The sequence below is a fragment of the Pinus tabuliformis genome, chromosome Q (genome assembly GCF_031772625.1).
Source record: "Pinus tabuliformis cultivar Carrire ecotype Pingquan chromosome Q, CPIR1, whole genome shotgun sequence".
Classification (NCBI taxonomy): Eukaryota; Viridiplantae; Streptophyta; class Pinopsida; order Pinales; family Pinaceae; genus Pinus; species Pinus tabuliformis.
Window position 1 is genome coordinate 425,951,575 of NC_142296.1, and position 17,513 is coordinate 425,969,087.

Sequence of the window (17,513 nt, forward strand, 5' to 3'; positions counted from 1 at the left end):
CGAGTCTTATCCTCCATAGAACCAAAAGCCAAATTTCTGTCATCCTGCAGGTCTTTGAGCTCCTCTTCAATTCTGATGAGATTTTCATCCTCCCTTTTCTTCTTTGCTTTTGCCCATTCGATAATCATGTGCTTAAGTTCTGTCAGATTTTTGACAAAGCCCCTAGCCATCGAAGCTTCCCGGTCAATAGGGTGGGATTTCCAGAACTCCGACACAAGATTTGTGAAGCTTTGGTCCTGTAACCAAAGATGATTAAATTTGAATGGTGCTTTTGGCTTTGGGAGAGGCCCCAAGAGCTCCATTAAGATTGGGGAGTGATCTGAGATCCCTCCTTGACCCACCCATTGATTATACCTATGAAGATGGTGGATTAGTGGTTCTTTCAGCAGAAATCGATCAAGCCTGCGGGCAAGTGCAGCTGGTCCAATCCTTCTATTCCTCCACGTTGGGAGGGCTTTCTGCATAAGGATGTCAATGTATTCATGATGCTCCAGTAGGGCCCTCATGTAGTCCGTGATGGGATCGATCTGAGCCCTAGAGCCCCATGATTCCCGAAAGCCCAGTGAAAAATTTAGATCCCCTCCCAATATAATGCGGTCTAGGGCCATCAATCTGCTGCTGAGGAGCTGTCTCCAAAATGTTTCCCTCTGTTGACAAGGCCCGTAAACATTGACAATGCGCAAATTTTGCCCTAGTTCAGCGGAGAAGATATCAATCCCCAAGAAACCCGGTCCACCCCAGGATGAATCCACACGGATGGTTTTTGGGTTGATACCAATCGCCAAACCCCCTGATCTACCAATTGCGTCCAGGGCTATGTAGTTCCAATGAGGCGAGATGTGACAGAGAGAGTGTGAGATATTCTCCGCTGATCCCAGAGTCTCTTGAAGAAGAATTATGTCGGGATTTTCGACCTCAAAAAGTCATTTAATGGCTAGTTTTTTGGGGGAGCTGGCCAAACCCCTGCAGTTGAAGGAGAGACACTTCATGAGGGACCCCTCTTTGGGGGTTTTGAAGCTCTAAGGACCCCGTCAATGGTGGCCTGTCGCCTAGAGGCGACTTCAGCACTGGCTAGTTTTATAGCTTTATTGAGATCTGATTTCCTTCCTCTTGTGGCAATAGAACCCAGCCCCGTGGTGACAATACCTAGGCCAATCTGAGAATCAGAGTGTTCTGCAAGTGAGGTCCGAGGGCGAAGGGAGTATGGATGGGGAGGAGGATGTCTAGGAGATGAATCGGAAGGGGGGGAGGGAGATCGAGTCAAGGAGGGAGGGGCAGTGGAGGTTACCAAAGGAGGGGGAGGAATGCTGCAATGTGCCTTGGAACATGAAACAGAATTTACGAAATCATATGATTGCTCTGGTGAGACAAGGGAAAATGTGGGATCAATGCAATGCATCATGGAACTAGAAACTGAATTTAAAAATTCGATTGGAATCTCCTTTGAGTTAGGGTTAGAGATAAGATCAGTTCCCGATGCCAGTGCATCAGCAACTGCAGCCCGAGCCCGAGTCATAGGAGGAGAGGGCACATCCATCTTGTTCTGCTCCGGCCCAACCATGTCTCTAGCAGGATCTGCAATATTCTGTTCCGCTTGAGGGATGAGTGGAGAGTTCCTCTTTGAAGGGATAGGAGAGACCTTTGAAGAGTTTGCAGAGCTATTATTCAAAGGGCATTCCTTGTATAGGTGTCCCACTTGATGACATCGGTTGTAGCGGAAAGGAACACCTTCATAATCCAGAATCTGCGAACGCCTGTACTTACCCAATTTAAGGGTAATTTTCTCTTCCAAACCTTCTCTGGTATCCAGATGCACCAGGATCCGAGCCACCGACTTCTTCCCTGAGTCCAAATAGGATCGATCGTGGTCCAGGTATGTACCTAATGCATTGCCGATTTTGGTAAAAGCTGTATCTCTCCAGTATTGCAGCGGTAGACCTGGCAACCTTACCCATAATGGCCCTGCTGCAATTTGTTCTCGCTCGGGATCAAAGAGCGGACTCCATCGTTTCAATAGCACCGGTGCAGATTCTATGTGCCAAAATTTCTCAAGGACCACCTCCGTGTGACCTTCTTGTGCGAATTGAAGGGAAAACCATCCTCTTTGGAGGACCTCGACAGCAGGCAATTGTGGGAGCATGCCACCCCATATTTCCTTGACCCACCTCTTCAGCCTGTCCGTCGAGTATGTGCGACCTCGCACATGTCCAACCAACACCGTGCGCGCCATCATCAGGGTTTCTTCGAAATCCATTGGGTTGCCAAAATCTACAGTGATGTCCTTTGAAGTTGCCCTAACACACTTTGACTTCCGTTTCTTCGAGCGAGGAGCAGACGGATGATCGACCAGCGGGTTTGAGTCCTTGGTCTGGGATGGATGATTCGGAGGGTTTACATTAACCGTGGGAGTACCAAAGAAACCGGAGGATTTTACCCCAATGATCGGGCTAGGGTTTTGAGGAATTGTCTCTTGGTTCCCATGAACTTCAGGCGAAACCGGCAGCTGAGGGGAGATAGGACCAAATAGTAGAGCATCAGACGATAGCGAGGATAGAATATGAGCGATACCTGGGGAGAGAGGCGGTGCCTCCAAACCGTTAGCAGAAGATGAGGGATCCGGCAGTGAAACTACCGGTGAGATATCCTGAGCGCAAGACCCTTCAGCGAATGGCGGAGTGAATGCCGGCGCAGCTAGTCTAGGGTTTCCGAAGATTTGTTGTCCCTCTAACGGGTCCTCGGTGAAGTCCACGAGGTCTGTTACCTGCTGACCTTCCATAACGGTAGATTCCTGCTCCCCTGTCACTCTCCGCGGTTGATCTGTCACCATGTCGTTTCCCTGTTCCCCAAACCGTTAACCAAAACAGTGGTCCTGCAGCTGCGCTCCTGCGGCTTAGCCTAATCCTTTCCGAAACGCCGTTACCGCCTCCATCCGTAGAGTTTTGAAAATCCGTTTAATGTCAATTTCAATTTCAATTTTCAATTTTTTTTTTTACACATTAGAAATTGATATAAAGATATTTAGACATTCAAATTACTCACTACATAGATTATCATAAGTTATTTAATTGATTGGGTTAATAAATGGGAAACTCTACATGTCAACTGTGAGATTTGTTCAATGGTTCTAAGGTACGAGATCACCATAATGACCTAGTTTCAATGAACATTTTTTAACATGTGTGCTCTTTGAATACTTATTAACTCTCTTTTCACATAACTCGTTTTAGAAAAAAAAAATCAATTTCAATTTCTCTTCAATGTTAATATCAATTCATATTGCAATTTCTTTTTATTTCGATTTCAATTCAAATTCCACTTTCTATTTCATTTTCAATTTAATTTTGTACATATCAATTTATATTAAATGCCAATTTTAATTTTAATTTTTAATTAAATGTCAATATCTATTTCAATTTTAATTTCTATGACTATTGATTTTTCAATATCAATTTCTATTTTTATTTGAAATTCTCGTCCATCGAATTATTTGTGTATATGAATTTCTATATGTCATGATTTTAGTGTTCATTTTAAATGCAACTTCACTTTAATATTATCAGACATTTTTACTTATTAGAAATTGATCCACAAACACGTCGCGTGATTTTCTATTTAATATACATATACATAATTGTTTGTTTCAGTATACACATCAAACTCAATCTTTCTCTATTTTAATGTGAGTTTCTATTTTTATTTCAATTTCTAGCATATTTATGTCAATTTTAGATGTATTTGTTTTAATGTACATGTAAATTTTTAACATTTATTTTAGTGTACATCTCAATTCTATTCATTTTGTTATTAAGCTTCTATTTTTATTTCAATGTCTAACATGTAGATTTCGATGTATATGTTAATTTTAAATGCACTGATTTTAATGTACAATATCAATTTCTAATACATTGATTTTAGTGGACATCCCAATTTTTCATTTTGTTTCAGTGCATTGTATATATTGAAATAAAATGAGAAATTGGAATGCTCATTAAAGTCAATATATTATAAATTGACATTGTACATTAAAATCAATGTATTTAAAATTGACATGTACATCGAAATCAACATGTTAGACATTGAAATAGAAATAGAAGCTCACATTAGAAATTGAATAGAATTGAGATGTACACTAAAATAATTGTGTTAAAAATTTACATATACATTAAAACCAATGCATCTAAAATTGACATCAACATGTTAGAAATTGAAATGAAAATAGAAGCTCACATTGAAATAGAAATAAAAATTGAACTTAATGTGTATACTGAAACAAACAATTATGTATATGTATATTGAATAGAATATCAGGCGACATGCTTCTGTATCAATTTCTAATATGTAAAAGAGTTCGGAAATATTAAAGTGAAGTTGCATTTGAAATAAACACTAAAATCATGGCATATAGAAATTGATAGTCACAAATAATTTGATGCACCAAGACTTGAAATAAAAATAGAAATTGACATTAAAAAACCAATAATCATATAAATTAAAATTGAAATAGATGTTGACATTTATTTAAAATTGACATTGAATATAAATTTATATGTACAAAATTAAATTGAAAATGAAATAGAAAGTGGAATTTGAATTGAAATCGAAATAAAAAGAAACTGGAATAGGAATTGAGGTTGACATTGAAGAGAAATTGAAATTGATTTTTTTACTGAAATGAGTTATGTGAAGAGAGAGTTAATAAGTAGTCAAAAAACACACATGTCAAAAGTGTTCATTGAAACTATATGTTGTTATAATGATTTCATACCTCGGAATCATTGAACAAATCTCACAATTAACATGTAGAAGTTTTCCACTTATTAACTCAATCAATTAAATAACTTATGATCATCTATGTAGTGAGAAATTTGTATGTCTAAATGTATCTATTTCAATTTCTAATGTGTAAATGGAGAGAAATAAAATAAGAAATAGAAATAAAATTTGAAATCTAAAGTTGACATTGAATAGAATATAAATATAAATTTACGTACATTGAGGCAATGTTTTAGAAATTGAGATACACTAAAATCAATGCATTAGAATTTGAATACAAGTAAAATAGAATGAGAAATCATGATGTGCACTAAAGTCAATGTATTAGAAATTGACATTGTACATTAAAATCAACATATTAAAAATTAACATGTACATCAAAATCAACATGTTAGACATTGAAATAGAAATAGAAGCTCACATTAGAAATTGAATAGAATTGAAATAGAATTGAGATGTACACTAAAATCAATGTGTTAAAATTTACATGTACATTAAAACCAATGCATCTAAAATTGACATCAACATGTTAGAAATTGAAATGAAAATAAAAACTCACATTGAAATAGAGATAGAAATTGAACTTGATGTGTACATTGAAACAAACAATTATATATATGTATATTATATATAATATCAGGTGACATGTTTCTATATCAATTTTTAATATGTAAAAGAGTCTGGAAATATTAAGGTGAAGTTGCATTTGAAATGAACACTAAAATCATGGCATATAGAAATTGATAGTCACAAATAATTTGATGCACCAGTACTTGAAATAGAAGTTGACATTGGAAACTCAATAGTCATAGAAATTAAAATTGAAATAAACATTGACATTTAGTTAAAATTAAAATTGATATTGAATATAAATTGATATGTACAAAATGAAATAGAAAGTGGAATTTGAGTTGAAATCGAAGTAGAAATAATATGAAATAGGAATTGACATTGACATTGAAGAGAAATTAAATTTAACATTTTTACTGAAATGAGTTATGTGAAGAGAGAGTTAACAAGTAGTCAAAGAGCACACATGTCAAAAGTGTTCATTGAAATTAGGTCGTTATGGTGATCTCGTTCTTGAACTGTTGAACAAATCCCATAATTGACATGTAGATTTTTTCCACTTATTAATTCAATCAATTAAATAAATTATGATCATCTATGTAGTGAGTAATTTGTATGTCTAGATGTCTCTATTTCAATTTCTAATGTGTAAATGGAGATATAAATAAAATAAAAATTGAAATTGACATTGAATATAATATAAATATAAATTGACATGTACATGGAGGCAATGTCTTAGAAATTGACATGTACATTAAAATCAATGCATTAGAATTTGAATAGAACTGAAATAGAATGAGAAATTGGGATGTCCACTAAAGTCAATGTATTAGAAATTGACATTGTACATTAAAATTAGCGCATCTAAAATTGACATGTACATCGAAATCAACATGTTAGACATTGAAATAGAAATTGAATAGAATTGAGATGTACACTAAAATCAATGTGTTAAAAATTTACATGTACATTAAAACCAATGCATCTAAAATTGACATCAACATGTTAGAAATTGAAATGAAAATAAAAGCTCACATTGAAATAGAGATAGAAATTGAGTTTCATATATATATATATATATATATATATATATATATATATATTGAACAACATATCAGACGACAAGTTTATGTATCAAATTCTAGTATGTAAAAGAGTCCTTATGGTAAAGATGCATTTGAAATGAACATTAAAATCATGTCATATAGAAATTGATAGTTACAAATAATTCGATGCTCCACGACTTGAAATAAAAATAGAAACTGAAATCGAAAAATAAATAGTCATAGAAATTAAAATTGAAATAGAGAGTGACATTTAATTAAAATTAAAATTGATATTGAATATAAATTGATATATACAAAATTAAATTGAAAATGAAATAGAAAGTGGAATTTGAATTTAAATCGAAATAGAAAGAAACTAGAATAAGAAATTAATTGACATTGAAGAGAAATTGAAATTGATTTTTTTACTGAAATGAGTTATGTGAAGAGAGAGTTAAGAAGTAGTCAAATCACACATGCCAAAAATGTGTATTGAAACTAGGTCATTATGGTGTTCTCGTACCTCAAAACCGTTGAAAAAATTCCACATTTGACATGTACAGTTTTTCCACTTATTAACTCAATAAATTAAAAAAACTTATAATTATCTATATAGTGAGTAATTTGTATGTGTTGGGATGGGGTCCCCTAGGTCAATTTTGGAGTTAAAATAACCGAAATTTTGATGTATTTTTTATAAGTAATGTAAAGTCTCCGCGATTTGTGGATGCGGAGCACGTAAATGGATAGGAGTTATAAGGGTTTTAACCCCTTGTTTATGTAAAAGTTGAGTCCATTTTGAGATCCACCCATGGTCCGCAGACCATAGGATTGTATGCAAAAGGCTATAAATAGCTGTATCTTAGAGAGCCTAAGACATGTCTATGTCTATGTGGATGTAATGGGTCAGTAAGAAGAAAGTGATAGTGCAAAGAAGTGGGTCAGATAGGAGAGAAAGGCTCTGCAGCTAAGTACACAGAGATCCAGATAGAGTCCACAGCTAAGTGCGCATGGTATTTTTAAATCTGTAAATTTGAACTGAAGATCAATAAAGAAGATTGTCAAAGAAATACTATGTATATCTTTTTACTTATGTTACGATATATGTTGTGGATGAACAATGTGTTTATGAAATATTAATCCAATGGTGCATGATTCTATTGGATAACTATTCGATAATGTACATAAGCATGTTTATGTATTTTTTCGAAGACTGATGAATTATCTAATGTTTATTAATAACACAAGCTTATCTACACGAGCCCTAGTCTAGAATTGTTTTATGATGCGTGTAAGTGGATAAATCAACTGATAAAGGTTCACAAAAGCCGATCGTAGACCTTCGCGAAGGTCCGAAGACTGTTTGAATAGAGTTGCAGTACCGAGCCCTAAGGGCTTATCGATCTGCGTGGAGGAAGATCTGAGGCACTAAAAGACATCACACTCGTCTCTGGATATAAAAAATTAGTTCTTGCATCCCCCCATATTGTTTCGAGTGAGACTACAGCCTGCGCTACACAGGTTGTTGCCGAAAGGGCCAGTAGTGTAAGGATTTGTTAGTTGGCGCAACTAACTCTGAACCTGGGTTAGGACTCCCTAAGCCAACAAATGGTTCCATTGTCGGGACCAGGATCTGCTTGGAGATGTGTGATGTTGCATTACTAGAACTCAACGAAAAAAGAAATTGAAAAGTGCTGGATAGAAAAAATCACAAATTCGCGGTGCAGGAAAACAAGAATCTGCATCTATCAAAGTAGCAGTGGTTGGATAGGTATTTGTATGCGGAGATACATGAAATTTTCTTTTACAGACGGTCAAAGAAGGTGGAAGCTTGACAGACCAATAATGTGGACTCCAGAACTGGTACGACGATTAGAATCCCCTAAAGACAAGATTGTGTGGGCTATTGATCATTAGCTCGATCGAATTATAGGAGGATTTGTTACAGAATTCGTAGTTGATACCTCAGTCAGCTACAACGAAGCGGAGCGGCAATTTTTCAAGGGATCTTGAGGTAAGTATTTAAGATCTTTGAACACCTGGATTAAAATTTTGTTATATGAAAAACAAGTTATGCCATTGCCTTGATGTTTGGAGCTACGCGAAGTGGAAAATTCTTTAGAAATCGAGAAGGATCAAGACCGGGGTATAGTCTCTTGATTAGACCTCCTGTAAGTGACGACTAAGGGGTGGAAAGGACTCTGCCACGAAATGTTTTTCAGCTGATAACATAGGTTTACATATCATCCATCCACTCCACCTCCACCTCCACCTCCACCGCATACACCTTTGCCCACACCTCCACCACCACCACGATCATTCAACATGTTGAACACAATGAAGCTGCCGATTTTCAAGGGCACAGGGAGTAAAGATATAGATCAGTTTTGGTTTGTTGCAAATGCTGTGTGGACAGCACAGCAGATTACTAATAAAAATATAAAGAAGGCATAGTTGGTTATTGTCTAGTCAATTTAACGTCTTAAATTGCTCTACATAAATTATCAATCCGGGTATCGTAAACTGATGAAGTGTGGTGCACCATATGTGCTTAGTTAACATTTTTCTTACTTCATTGTTTTATAGGTTTTATCTTGTTTTGGGGTTTTGTTCTTGTTGATCTCCTAAAGTATCTAATGCAAATGGAAATCCTATTCTAAGGTCTTATGAATACTTTTAAAGGTCAAGTTATGGATGTAGATTTCAAAACAAAGTCTATGTCCCTAATGGTAACTTCCAAAACTTAGCACTTCAAAAGATCTTAAAACATGTTATTGATGGAATTAGTACTTAAACAAAAGTATAAGTATGCAGCTACTTCAATCAAGCAAAAGATGAAATATTGATCATGAAATCACTGTCTCTGCTGCTTGTCTAAATATGGAAATATAAAAGAAACTAAACTCAAAGAAATCCAAAAGTTGCAAGAAAAGCAAAGCTAAGATCAAACTACATCAACTCATATTCTGACCCCTCACCATTTGTCTCACTCTGGTTTTAGGAGGTAATCATAAACAAATTGAGCAATCTGATATCTAATTTGCAGAAAATGAAACTACTATTAAACTACATACTCCAATCCCTCACCATTTGTCTCGCTCTGGCTTTAGGAGGTAACTGAATATGACATGAGCAATTCAATAACTAACTTGCAGAAAAATAAACTAATATCAAACTACGCATTCATACTTCAATCCCTCACCATTTGACTCGCTCTGGCTTTCGGAGGTAACTGAAAATGACATGAGCAATTCAATAACTTACTTGCAGAAAAATAAACAAATATCAAACTACGCATTCATACTTCAATCCCTCACCATTTGACTCGCTCTGGCTTTCGGAGGTAACTGAAAATGACATGAGTAATCTATTATCTACCTCACAGAAAAGTAAACTTAAAATCAAATCACATCAATTCATAATCTGATCCCTCGCCATTAGTCCCGCTATGGCTTTCGGAGGTAATCTTCAACAACTTGAGCAATCTGATATTTAAACGAACTAACAAAGCAAATGAATAAGACTGAAATCAAAACATAACTGAAATTGAAAAGCTAAAAAAAACAAAGTCAGTAGAGAGATAAATCTCATGTCATTATTTGATGCAAAAACATGTAAAGAAAAACTAATATACAATCAACCGGTTGAACACACTTACATGAATTAAAATTGCATGAATGGAAAATCTAATCTATCAAACTTGAAAGCAATCAAATGACATAATGAAATCAAAGCAAAATTACAAAATGAAATCTACTCTACCTTACATTCTAATATGCTCCATGACATCTATTTCACATCTCCTTCCATGTTGAGAGCATCAAAGCTTTATTCAAATTCTTCAAAATTACAAAGTACAACAAAGCTCTCCAAAGCTTTCAAAAGCCATCAAGGAAGAACTACAAACTCTAAGCTAAAGAACTAAAAGCCAAACCAAGCTAATAAACTAACAAATGAGGGAGAGAGATCTCCTATTTATACAAAAAGATGAGAAGCCATCTCATTAATGAGAGTCCATGAATCTCTCCCTCTACCTCTAGAGTCCTAATCAAAATAGGAATTGATAAAACACATGTCTTCTTAGAGTTACAATACAATTAGGAGATGTGACACATATCCTCAAGATCCCATGATTCTTTCCACTCAAATTTGAATTTTGCCTTAGAGTGCCACATAAGGGTCTTCTAGAAGCCTCCTTTCATCCTACACATGTCAACAATCTCGACCCATTTGTTAGGTATAAGCATATGCACATTATTTTCTAATTTTTAACCACAAATTCACTTAAAAGGCTTAGAACTAATAAAGATTGGAAAAACATAAATGTGGCCCAATGATAATAAAAGTGGGACGAATGTGGTGACATAGTAGTAAAATGGAGGTGATATAGTGGACATAATAGTGAAAGTGTAATGGAAATGAATGACATTTTCAAGACTCAACATACCCCCCAACTGAAGTTATTGCATGTCCTCATGCAATATATATTACATTAATTCTTTTGATCCTTGAGCTTTGGCTTAAATTTGCATGATATCATTTGATAACTTCATATTTTTGCAAAGTGTTTTACTTGAATTGCAACATGGTTGGTTCTTGTGTTACAACTATTTTTTTGTTGTTGCCTTCTATTTTGATCTTTGAACTTTGCATAATGGTATTTTGATTATTGTTGCAAAGTATATCTTTCATTGGATTGCATGATGGTTGGTTCTTGTGTGACAACCATGATTTTGTTTGTATCCAATTTATCCTTTAAGCACTTTTTCAAAAGCCATTGTATGTTCATAATAGCAATGTAATAATTAATATATGTTGGAAGTATGTGGGCTCCTGAGTATGATATGGACATGGCAAGATATGAAGATGAATGTATTCCCTCCCCAACTGATGGTATTAACAATTTTATGAAATGAGAAAGAGAAATGTTTTTTCCAACAATTATCATTCTAGCTTTTTATGGAATTTTATGGTCAAAAGTTAGAAAATGACGTACCTTCACTTACCCTTTGGAATGGATGAGTTGTATGTGTAGTGGTTGCAAAATTCGGATCATATCCTTCTTCAAGTGGTTGAACAAGAGGAGTCATGGATAGAGAGATAAGATGACTTTTTATTGCTTCTACTAAAACTTGTTGAATCTGCTCCAAAATGCTGAAAATAATAGTCTTCATGTCTTCAAAACTCATTGGCACAATTCCTACTATGTGAAAAAGATGTTCTGATGTCGAACATAGTAGGAAATTATTGTCTTAGTGGCCATTAATGGATGCCACTAGTCAACACAAGAACTCTCACCATTGATGACAATGAGAGTCAAGATGCCCAAACACATCATGTTAGGTACGAATGAATTTGTCGATGTCGAGTCACCTAGAAGATCTAACGAACAAGGGACATTAATGTATTCCCATTGTTTGTCAGCATGAGGACTTGCCATTAAGGCATGCAAGCCTCAAGGTGTTTTTACAAAGAACTTAGACTCAAAGGACTATGGACTCAATAATTTGCATTGAGCTGGCTGCGGAAAGTGACAAGATTCCGCAGCTGACTGAGCAAAAATTTAGATCAAACAGCAGTCACAAGACATAGTTAAGAAACCATTTTATATGCTCTTTTTAAACTAATATATAATGATTTGACAGCTTAGGAGGTCCAGGTAAATGGAAAAATGCTAAAAAGGTGTACAGGGAAGATGCAAGTTTGGGACTCAACATACCCCCACTGTGAAGGTGTTGCATGTCCTCATGCAACCAAAATTTTGGTCATCCTCCTTTAGTCCATCTGTTCTGAAGCCTCTGCTAGTACATCCAGTCCTCTTCTCTTCTTTCTTGGTGCTACTACCATCCTGGGCTTCCTTATCAAACATCTGAATTTGAGATTGATTAATTCCCTACTCAACTTCCTGCACTTTTTCTTTAATTTCTTGTTCTTTTTCTGCCACAGTCCCAAATGTACCATAGTATTATCATGAATGATTTTGTCCACTTTGCTTTTCTCCTTTAATGCTTCATTTTCTTGTTTAATGTGTCTGTTTAAAACCTCCAATTCAAACACTTCTTGTTTCAATGATTGGATTTGTGCTTCTTGTGCTATGTGAGGCAGAGTGGATGACGTGCTCGGGCTTGCAGCTGTCTACTCTAAGGATTTGAGATAATCATACACCTCTTGCTGATTTGGATCTATTTCGGGTGTTTTCCTTGGGCTGACCTCAAATTCTTGTTGAGCAGGAGGACTGATTTCTAATCCTGGCCGAGAAGGACTTACATCAACATCTGGAGGACTGGTTTCAATACTTCGCTGAGGATGAGGTGGGCTACAACCAGCTGGAGGTTTTTCGGGTGTTTCCCCACCCAAGTCAATGAAGTGGGGTCCTTTTACTTGTGTTTTCCTCCACTTTCCTCTAAGCCTGCTGCTTCTTCTTAAATACTGTGGGCTAGTGCTCTCTTCTTCCATGCTCTGTTTTCCTTTTTCTTTCTTCTTGGCTGTAGCAGCTTGTTTTCGAAGATGCACTATTCTCTCAGACAACACTTGATAGTCTTCCTCTACAGATGGTTCTAGTGATTGGTAGACATCTTATATGTTACTTTTTCCTTTCAATTTCCTCTGTTTTCTATCCTTAGTCCTTTCCTCCTTCTCTTTTTGACCAACTTCTTTAGTTTTGCTAATAAGAGAGTCTTGGATTATTGCACTTTTTTCTTTTCTCCTACTCCTTCTTGGTGTTTTTGGTGTACTGCTTTCAGGTGCCTCAGATGGATCTTGAAAGTATTTTCTTACTAAAAACCGTTCCCAGGTATCTTTTTTTTTCTTCAATTGGTCTTCAATTAGAATCCTCACAAGCCGATGATGATATAAATGAGGTTCTATGTGTTCTATGTTCTTTTGGACTGTTGTGCACATCTTTTTCAAGCTCAGCAATAAGAAATAGGGTAGATTAATGGTTTGGTTCTCTAAGAATTTCATCAATAACCTAGTATGATACATGTACATTGCTCCAAAACGGCCTTCACAAGTGATGAACTTTTCAATGATTAACTGTAAGCTGGTCCACTCTTCTTTTAATGCATGAACAGGAATTCCTTTTGTGAATACAGTAACGTCCATACCTGGGTTACGTAATATGACTCTCCATCCTTGCTCGTCCAAACTTTTGTTTTTAAACCAATGTTCACCTTGCTGAGGTAGGTCTATAGCAGCTGTTATAGATGCTTCAGTTACCGTGAACTTAAGGTCTCCAATTTCCACCACCTGGCCGTTGAAAGACCTTGCAAAAGCTTTTGTTATCTCCTTATTGTGGCCCTTAAATTTTTGAATGAAACGTAGCCATTTTGCCTTCTTCAGCAAGCTTTTTACTTGAGGGTATCCTTCTAAGAACTTAGGCCCTTCCGGTTCTGCCCTCAATAACCGTCCCATCCTTTCCTCTGTTTGAAATTCAACTACGTGTGAGGGTTTAGCAGAGGTAAGACGGCTAGGTTGCAGGGTTTATGGACAAAAAAAATAGTGGTTGAAAATGGAAGGTGGATAACAGGTAGCGGGAGTGTTCAGGAACTGTAAGCGGAAACAGAGGATAGGCAGCCAAGGTGAGTTCACAAAATGGAGTGGAGACGTAAGTGAACGAGGTGTGTCTTTAACAAAATGGCAGGGTAGTGAAGTGAAGTCGGAATTTTTGCACTAAATAGCTCGTAGAAGATGTTACATGTTTATGAAATGGCTGCGAAAAGTGCGGTGGAGAGGAGCCGTAATTAAATGGGTCACATCTCATGATTACAAGTGGAGTGTGAAAGTGCAGTCAACTACGAGTTAAACCCGAAAATTAATTATGAGACCGTTTAGGGAATAAATGCATGGTTCATGGAGGAATGTCGTGGAATGGTAATGGAGCTATCGTGGTAATCATTGCATATAGTGGAGCTTTAAGGTTTAATAACTATGCAAAATTGTGCCTTTGATTGCTATTTGAAAGAAATTTTTACTCATACCTTGGAATCTTTGCCATTTGTTGTCCATTAGCCCTTGATCAACTGCTCCTTATTGATGTCTTTAGATGCTCTATGTCTTCATAACATATGCTCAGTCATACCTGCATTTTCATGATTATTGAACTAACATCTTGACTGTTAATTTGAAAAACGGAGTGGTGGCTGCGGAAACTGCTTCCAGCTGCGGAAACTGATTCCAGTTGCGGAAACTGACTCCAGCTGCGGAAACTGACACAGCAACCACTTTGCTGAATAAAGATAGTTAGATAATAACTAACTGAATGGAAATGGTCATGAAAGAGACTTTTATTAATGAAATGGATGAAATTGAGTGAGATGAAATGGAGTGGAGTGAAATGAAAATGAAATGGAGTGGGATGGAAATGAAGTGAAGTGAAAATGGGAAAGAAAAAGAGATTTTTTTTTTTGAAAATATAGAGTATCAGGTGTTCCTGATTTTCACTCTACATTTTCTCTATAAGACTGCCAATCAGTGATTGGTTTTCAGGCTTATACAATTTTTATTTTTATTTTTATTTTTATTTTTTTTAACAAAAAGGAACAAAGGCTAGGCTGGTGGAGAAGAATGATTCTTCTTCACCAGCCTTATTGCAGAATTCTCTTGAAACATTTTGACAAATTCCTCTTTTGAAAGTGGCTTATGATAAATCTTTAATCTGTGGCCATTCACAATAAGAGGGGTTTCAAATTCATTAATGGTCTTGATTCTTACCGCTCAATTGCTAAAGACTTTGTCTATCTCATATGGCCCAAGCCAATGGGTCTAAAATTTACCTTTGAAGTCTTTAAATTTGGAACCAAATAGTAATGCCCAATCTTCTTCTTGAAACTTCTTCTCTTTGATGTACCTGTCATGCCACTTAGCTCTTTGATGTTGGACTAGATCAGTTCTTAGGATTGCTTCTTGTCTGATCTCATCCAGCTCATTCAACTGCTCCATTTTGTGCTTTTGGGCTTCTGATAGATCAATACCCAATTGAACTGCCATCTTGAAAGTTTTGACTTGAAACTCAATGGGGAGCAGGACTTCTTTCCCATAAACAAGTTCATAGGGAGAATGTCCTGTTGTATTCCTTCATGTAGTTCTGTAGGCCCATAAGGCTTCAGGAAGCCTTTCTGCCCAATGTCTTCTGTGTAGATGAACAATTTTGATGATGATGATTTCAATAACTTTGTTTGTAGACTCCACTTGGCCATTTGCTTGCGGATGGTAAGGAGTAGACTTTCTGTGCTTGATTTTGTATTCTTCCATCAGCTTCTCCATCATGTTGGATGTAAATTGACTTCCATAATCTATCACAATTTCTCTTGGGACACCAAAGCGAGTAAAAATATCCTCATAAAGAAAACTAACAACTGAATTTTCAGTCGCAGAAAGTAATGCTTTGGCTTCTACCCATTTAGTTACATAATCAGTGCATACCAATATATACTTCTTTTGTTTAGATGCTGGATTAATGGGTCCAATGAAATCTAAAGCCTATTTTTCAAAGGGTTCGATGAGCACCTGTGGTTGTGATGGCATTTCATTTGAAAGAGTCGGTTTCCCTACTCTTTGGCAGCTGTTACACCTTTTGACATATTCTTTTGTATCTTTGAAGATGGAAGGCCAATAATATCCTAAAGAAAGGATTTTATAGGCCGTCCTTTTGTCAGCAAAGTGTCCACCACATGGTTCATCATGACATGCCTTGAGGATGTCAGGCATTTCATCTTCCCTAACACATCTTCTGATCACACAATCTGGCCCTGTTTTAAACAATTCATTAGAAATCCATGAATATTTTGAACTCTCCTGAATAATTATTATTTTTTCACTAAGAAATAGATGTGGAGGTAGTTTCCATGTAACCAAATAGTTAGCAATATCTGCATACCAAGTTGTCTTAGTAGTTACTGCAAATAAATATTCATCTGGAAACTTATCCTCTACAGGAGAATCTTCTTTAGTATTTTGGATCCTAGACAAGAAATCAGCTACTGTATTTTGTTTCCCTGGTCTATCCAACACAGTAATATTGAATTCCTGTAAAATTAAGAGCCATCTTGTAACTCTGCCATTAGTAACAGGTTTGTTCATTAGATATCTAATCGCAGAATGATCAGTATGGACAAAAGTTTCATAGCCTGTTATATAATGTCTAAACTTATTGATTGCATGAACAACAACTAAGAACTCTTTTTTAGTCATAGTATAGTTCAAATCAGTGGGAGTCAAATTTTTACTGGTATAGTAAATGGCATAAGGAACTAAATCCTTTTGACCCAACACAGCTACTAGAGCTGTATCTGAAGCATCTATAGAAATATGGAAAGGAAGTTTCCAATTTGGCCCTCTCAAGATGGGTGCTTCAGATATTCTTGTTTTCAAAGTTTCAAGTGTTGATTGACAATCAGGATACCATTTGAATTCACAGTCTTTTGTAAGCAATTTGAAGAGTGGATATGCTATTTTGGTGAAGTTTTCTATAAATCTTCTATAGTACCCATTAAATCCCAGAAAACTTCTAACATCTTTTTGACAATTTGGAATATGAAACTTGGAGATGACTTCAACTTTTGATCTGTCAACTTTAATCCCATCCCCTGAAATGTGATGTCCCAAAACAATACCTTCAGTAAACATCATAAAGCATTTTTCATGACTCAATGAAAGGTTTGTTTCTTTACATCTTATAAGGACTTTTTCCAAATTTTCTAATGCCTCTTCAAATGAATCACCATAAACTGTAAAATCATCTATATAGACCTCTACACAATCATGGATTAGATCAGAAAAAATTCCTAGTACTGCCCTTTGAAATGTTGCGGGTGCATTACATAACCCAAAAGGAAGCACTCGGTAAGCAAAAGTTCCCCATGGACAGGTAAATGTGGTCTTATCTTGATCTTCAGGTGCTACCTGAATTTGATTATAGCCACTAAAACCATCCAAAAATGACAAGTACTTTTTTCCTACTAGAGTATCTAATACCTGAACGATAAATGGTAAAGGAAAGTGATCCTTCAAAGTTGTTTTATTCAATTCCCTGTAATCAATGCATACCCTCCATTTACCATTCTTTTTAGGTACTATAACCAAAGGAGAAACCCATCGGCTATCTGAAATTGGATAAATGAAGTT

At 35.9% G+C, this 17,513-nt stretch overlaps 1 protein-coding gene across 4 annotated transcripts in view; it reads left to right on the forward strand.

Annotated features, from left to right (window-relative positions):
* The window catches only part of LOC149220031 (uncharacterized), a 164,281-nt gene that overhangs the window by 107,364 nt on the left and 39,404 nt on the right, over positions 1-17,513 (forward strand). The gene's annotated exons all lie outside the window — the stretch shown is intronic.